Consider the following 6521-nt stretch of genomic DNA (forward strand, 5'->3'; position numbering starts at 1 on the left):
AGAACATGTTCTCAGTCAACTTACCTGGTAAAATAACGGATAAATAAAAAATAAAATAAATGAATAAATAAAAAACTATTACAGCGCCAGGAAACAGTAACAAGGAAAAGGAAAGTGAGATATTCAACAGCAAGACATCAATAACACTTTCTGTATCATCACTCCAACACTTCTCACTATGGACATGACTCTACCCCCATACCTTGTTTGGCAGGCAGGCAGTGTGCGCTGGATCAGACTCATGGCCAGTGGTAATGTAATAAAGCTGAGAGAGGCTGAATGACTGAGAGACCCAGGTGTGACTCTGTGGGGTCCTGGCGAGAGGGGGGACAGGTGTGTGTGTGTGTGTGTGTGTGTGTGTGTGTGTGTGTGTGTGTGTGTGTGTGTGTGTGTGTGTGTGTGTGTGTGTGTGTGTGTGTGTGTGTGTGTGTGTGTGTGTGTGTGTGTGTGTAGAGAGAGAGAGAGAGATAGAGGGATGGAGAGTGACCGAGAGGGTGGGGGGGCGAGAGAGAGACAGAGAGAGAAAGAGAAAGCGAGAGAGAGAGAGAGAGACTACACACAACTGGATTCCCTTTGAAGTCGTCAAGAGATATTTAAGACATTTACAAAATACAAAATTGTTACAGTGGGAGCGAGCCAAAACCAGAAAACACAAGACCGCCCAGTCACAGCAGAGAACAACAGCTGTGAACGAGGGAGGAATGGCCAGAAAACACATTGTATCTCTCTCTCTCTCTTCTCTTTCTTCCATCCATCATCCCTCTTAACATTTCCGGCCATTAAACCATCGAGCTGTGATCCTCTCAGTGTCAGACAGACGGTGAAGGGAGAGAGCTAGGGACCTCACCACTGGAGCTGTGATCCTCTCAGTGACAGACAGACGGTGAAGGGAGAGAGCTAGGGACCTCACCACTGGAGCTGTGATCCTCTCAGTGACAGACAGACGGTGAAGGGAGAGAGCTAGGGACCTCACCACTGGAGCTGTGATCCTCTCAGTGACAGACAGACAGAGAAGGGAGAGAGCTATTGACCTCACCACTGGAGCTGTGATCCTCTCAGTGACAGACAGACGGTGAAGGGAGAGAGCTAGGGAACTCACCACTGGAGCTGTGATCCTCTCAGTGACAGACAGACGGTGAAGGGAGAGAGCTAGGGACCTCACCACTGGAGCTGTGATCCTCTCAGTGACAGACAGACGGTGAAGGGAGAGAGCTAGGGACCTCACCACTGGAGCTGTGATCCTCTCAGTGACAGACAGACGGTGAAGGGAGAGAGCTAGGGAACTCACCACTGGAGCTGTGATCCTCTCAGTGACAGACAGACCGTGAAGGGAGAGAGCTAGGGACCTCACCACTGGAGCTGTGATCCTCTCAGTGACAGACAGACGGTGAAGGGAGAGAGCTAGGGACCTCACCACTGGAGCTGTGATCCTCTCAGTGACAGACAGACAGTGAAGGGAGAGAGCTAGGGACCTCACCACTGGAGCTGTGCAATCAAACGCAAAACACAGAGACAGGCACATACAAACACACAAACACAAACATACAGACAAACACACAGACATACACCGGCAAACACAAACACAGATGCACAGCACCGGCATACTGTTTGTATAAATGCATAGACATCCACACAGACACACATCCTTACCTGGACAACTGCACGCTCCCGCCGACCAGACCGCCGCCCTGCAGGAGGGCAACGTGAAAGCTTTCTGTCAATGCAATGAAGAACGCTCTCAAATCAAAGTGCTCCTTCAAATGTAAAAGCATGATATCACAAGGCAGGATTCCACACTAACCTTTCCCACACTCCATTCTCCCCGCTGTTGCTGCAAAGCCCTGACCATGATGCCAACTGCAGGTTCACATCTCTAATGTCCGTTCAGGTGACACCAGGCTGGCAGCATACCGAGGCTGTGCCACGGTAGGTCTCCATGCTGTGAATACAGAAGCATGTTAATGGACTGACATTACGGCAGAAGAGCCTAGAGGTCTGACGCGACAAGCCAGGACTCACGTAGTCTGTCTGAGGAGCAATCCTGGAGCTTACGAGACCATTAGGGTTAATAGGTATCACGTTCAGTTGTTGTTAGAGATTAACGAGCTCATCCTGAACATGTTACGACACCGTGCTTTGTCTGAGCGTGTGTCAGCCTCTAGGGGATTTCAAATTGTGTTGCATTTTGACATTTGTTCCCCGACTAGACGTTTGACTGCTTGATCCATGTTTTCACACACATTTGTTGTTGTTGTTGCACGATACATGTAGTTATAAGCTGAGAACAATTCACTCCCGGGGAACTCATTACTCAATGAGTACAGTGTCAATCTATCTCCGAATGGAAAAAGATTGCAGTCAGACTGCAGTATAACACATGATGTGCAAAACAGAACACAGCATCATCTGGATGTGTCTGCAGCTAAAGTTAAACGTTCACCTTCCGCTACCATTTCGGTCAAGCCGTCTACACATATAGTTTGAGGCATAGGTTCCAACGTATCCAACGTGTGCACAGCCCAGTACGCACTGCAACAGCCTCTGCAACGCAACGCCGCAAGGCAAACGCAGCGTTCCGTTGGAAATGAATGCACTTCTTGTGTACCAAAATGCAATAGCTCCGTCGGTGTGATCGTGAACTGCATATGCATCCAAAATAACTTTTTTTTTTACTGCAGTAATTTTGCAGTGTAACGGAAGTACACTGCAATCCTTCTGCAAATACTGCATCCAAAATACCACAGTCGACCGCAGTTGCTGCACATTTACTGCAGTTTCAAAACTTTTTAACTTCAAATACACACTTCGGGTGGAGTTTTCCCCAATTAAGGTCAAGCCTAACTTACCCTTCCTTCACATAACCTTGTCAAGATAAAACTTTAAAAATGTGAACTCTGATTGTCAACTTCACTCCCGAAAAGATGGGGCTACATTTTAGTCCATCTTTGCTCCAGAGTGGTGCAGCGGTCTAAGGCACCGCATCTCAGTGCTAGAGGCGTCACCACAGACCCTGGTTCAATTCCAGGCTGTATCACAATCGGCCGTGATTGGGCGTCCCAAAGGGAGGAACACAATTGGCCCAGGCCGTCATTGTAAATAAGAATTTGTTCTTAACTGACTTGCCCCCTTAAATAAAGGTAACATACAAATAAAACAATATATAGACCTGTGGCGCCCTCTAGTGGGGATAAAACAGTGGTTACCAAAATGGACCAGCAGAGAAAGCGAAAGGAGAAAAAAATTACATTACAAAAAATCATAGAGATATATAGAGGACTCATCACGTATAATATACCTCTTGCATTTGAGGGCTTTCACCATTTTAAAGTAGTCAACTTGGTTGAGATTTCTATGCGCAACCAGCCAATGAGGAAGAAGCAAATTGATTACTTTAAAATGGAGATAGCCTCAATGACGCTGGCTATGCTGTCACAGACATTATAATGGTACATATACAAAGATCAGTCCTCTATCTTTCTCTATGGAAAACAATTCAAACGCCTTTCCTGGAAATTCTACGGAACCGCCACAACTTCACCACATGACATTTCAGAAAGAAAATGCGACACTCCTTCCCGGAACACTAGAAGGCCCAGATTTCATTCAATGGCCACGGGTACTTAACCATTGATTCATATAATAGCACAGACGCGACATTTTTGACCCTGACACTACTGATGAACATACAACTTAGTGCGACTTGAAGATTTTTATAACGTTTTAGAAGGAGAACCCTCAATCAAGCAGCACATCAAATGAAGGCATTCCCGTCACATCTCAACTCCCACTAGGTTCCCGTAAACCCATTCGACCTCATCAGGAGCAAACCCTTTCGATATTACTAATTGTGAAAAGATAAATACAGTGGGCAGAAGTAAAGCATGCAAATGCGTTTGCTACTTTCCCTATAGATGCGTCTGGCTGAAGGCTACCAATAGGAAACTTCTCATATACCTTGTTACATTGTAGCAGCGTGTGTAATAGAGGGTTGCAACAACGTAGCCTAATTACCTGTTTGTGCATGCAGATTTCTCATGGGAGGTGCCGTTGCTGCTCTCATTGTTAAAATACTGTAACATTTAAAAAAAAACTGCTACGTAGCTTCTTTGCCCCAAATGTCGTTAGTTCAGCCACGCAGCCCTCCGAAAACGTTCACAAAATTAAGTAATAGGTGAATAATGTTCCATAAATCCATAATGCATTTGAAAATATCGGTTTGGTGAAACTACACGCAGATACATAATGGAATCCTTGCTTGGGAGAGATTAGAGCGTTTAGAGAATCACCCACTGGCCTGGCATTACGATCAGACTCTTCTTGTTACATATTCGAAAACCCGACCAGTAATTATATATCTTGCACAGTCATATCGTCCTCCAAAATGAGTGTACAGCCCTCTCAGAACTAAGAACTGAACATCCCTTTTCAAAATCGCCAATCCACATACGTCGTAGCTGCGTGCACCGCGCACAGGTTTGCCACAAGCATGTTCAATCCACATACGCGTTCTTTATTTTTAGGACACCAGGATCCCAGCGATGGCTATTAGGAAATTGCGCAGTTCTTAATCCATTGAAACGCAGCCCCCCCCCCCTCTTCTCTGATGTAAATGCTCTTCTCTTCCTCCTCCCTCTTTCTTACCCTCTCTCTTTCATGCAGGTTCATTTTCGGGGAACCAGTCTTGGACCTAAACTGCCCCGCCTCGGTACTCACTGGCAAACACACACTGTGTGACTTCCTAGAAATGCCAGAGATGTGAAATGACTAGACTAGTTGAAGGTGCTTTTTTTAATGTATTGTTTCCTATTGACCCTTCCAGATCCAAACACAACCCCTCTTCAGAAAGTGGATTATTTAGGCACTATACATTATTAGTGTTTCCATCACAATTGAAGATCATTTCCTTATCTTTCAACTAGCATATTGTTTCAACCTAAGTCAACGCTTTCCAACACAACACTGCCTCAGAAGAACTTAGAAGAAGCCTATTTGAATTTGAATGGCATGTTGCTATGAGCACCCCAACAACTAGTAATACACACACACACACACACACACACACACACACACACACACACACACACACACACACACACACACACACACACACACACACACACACACACACACACACACACACACACACACACACACACACACACACACACACACACACACACACACACACACACACACACACACACACACACACACACACACACACCGCCATCACAACACACACCAGACCTGGGCCGCCCAACATAAAGAGACCCTTAACGTCCTGAGGAAGTCTACGTCTCTTTCAGGAGACATTTCTGCCTGAATACGGCCTTGAACTGAAGGGAGGCTCTCATTCCCTCAATCAACCTTCACTCCTTCACTCACTCCTTGCCTCCCTCACTCCTTGCCCTCCATCACAACTGTTTCTTCTGTTTCACTCTTTCTCCCCAGTCCCTCTCTTGTTTTTCCCCTCCTGTGAATAACTTTGAGTTGACGCCTTTACAGTGTGTGTGTGTGTGTGTGTGTGTGTGTGTGTGTGTGTGTGTGTGTGTGTGTGTGTGTGTGTGTGTGTGTGTGTGTGTGTGTGTGTGTGTGTGTGTGTGTGTGTGTGTGTGTGTGTGTGTGTGTGTGTGTGTGTGTGTGTGTGTGTTCATTTGTTTGCTCCTCCCTTCACTTTGCTAAAATGTGTATTAGCATACAAATGTCCTTTATCTTACCTTGATTAAGCACATTGTGTGTCACAGGAGGTTGGTGGCACCTTAATTGGGGAGGACGGGCTCTTGGTAATGGCTGGAGCAGAATAAGTGGAATCATATCAAATACAGAATGTTTTGGATGCCATTCTATTCGCTCTGTTCCAGCCCTTATTATGAGCCATCCTCCCCTCAGCAGCCTCCACTGGTGTTTGTGTGTGTGTGTGTGTGCGTGTGTGTGTGTGTGCATGTGTGTGTGTGCGTGTAGGAGTTGCTTGCCATCCTGCCATAAAATGTGACACTCAGATATTTGAGCTCTCTGCCAATCCTACAAACACACACAGATAAATGTCATTACACACGGAAGACACACTATCACACTCAGACATTCACCACATCCAGATGCTACTAAGGAATATATAGGAAAGGCTCTGCAGTGGATGAAAGTCTGTGTGTGCATGGTTTACAGTACAGCAATTCCTCATTGAGTTAGTGGAAACATCATTATCAGCATCATCAGTATTATTATCCAGTTCTCCTACCCATTCCCCAAACTACCTCAAATCAGTATTATTATCCAGTTCTCATACCCATTCCCCAGACTACCTCAAATCAGTATTATTATCCAGTTCTCATACCCATTCCCCAGACTACCTCAAATCAGTATTATTATCCAGTTCTCATACCCATTCCCCAGACTACCTCAAATCAGTATTATTATCCAGTTCTCCTACCCATTCCCCAAACTACCTCAAATCAGTATTATTATCCAGTTCTCCTACCCATTCCCCAGACTACCTCAAATCAGTATTATTATCCAGTTCTCCT

The 6521-nt window shown here is 45.6% G+C and overlaps 1 long non-coding RNA gene across 1 annotated transcript; it reads right to left on the bottom strand.

Annotated features, from left to right (window-relative positions):
- Nucleotides 1-1359: 1359 nt before the first annotated feature.
- On the bottom strand, nucleotides 1360-4558 carry LOC124007661. The gene is made up of 3 exons (XR_006833985.1): nucleotides 4012-4558; nucleotides 1802-1939; nucleotides 1360-1688 (listed from the first exon to the last, which is right to left on the bottom strand). It is a non-coding gene; the product is annotated as an uncharacterized LOC124007661 (long non-coding RNA).
- Nucleotides 4559-6521: the final 1963 nt, after the last annotated feature.

Source organism: Oncorhynchus gorbuscha, linkage group LG21 (genome assembly GCF_021184085.1).
Source record: "Oncorhynchus gorbuscha isolate QuinsamMale2020 ecotype Even-year linkage group LG21, OgorEven_v1.0, whole genome shotgun sequence".
In the NCBI taxonomy this organism is placed as follows: Eukaryota; Metazoa; Chordata; class Actinopteri; order Salmoniformes; family Salmonidae; genus Oncorhynchus; species Oncorhynchus gorbuscha.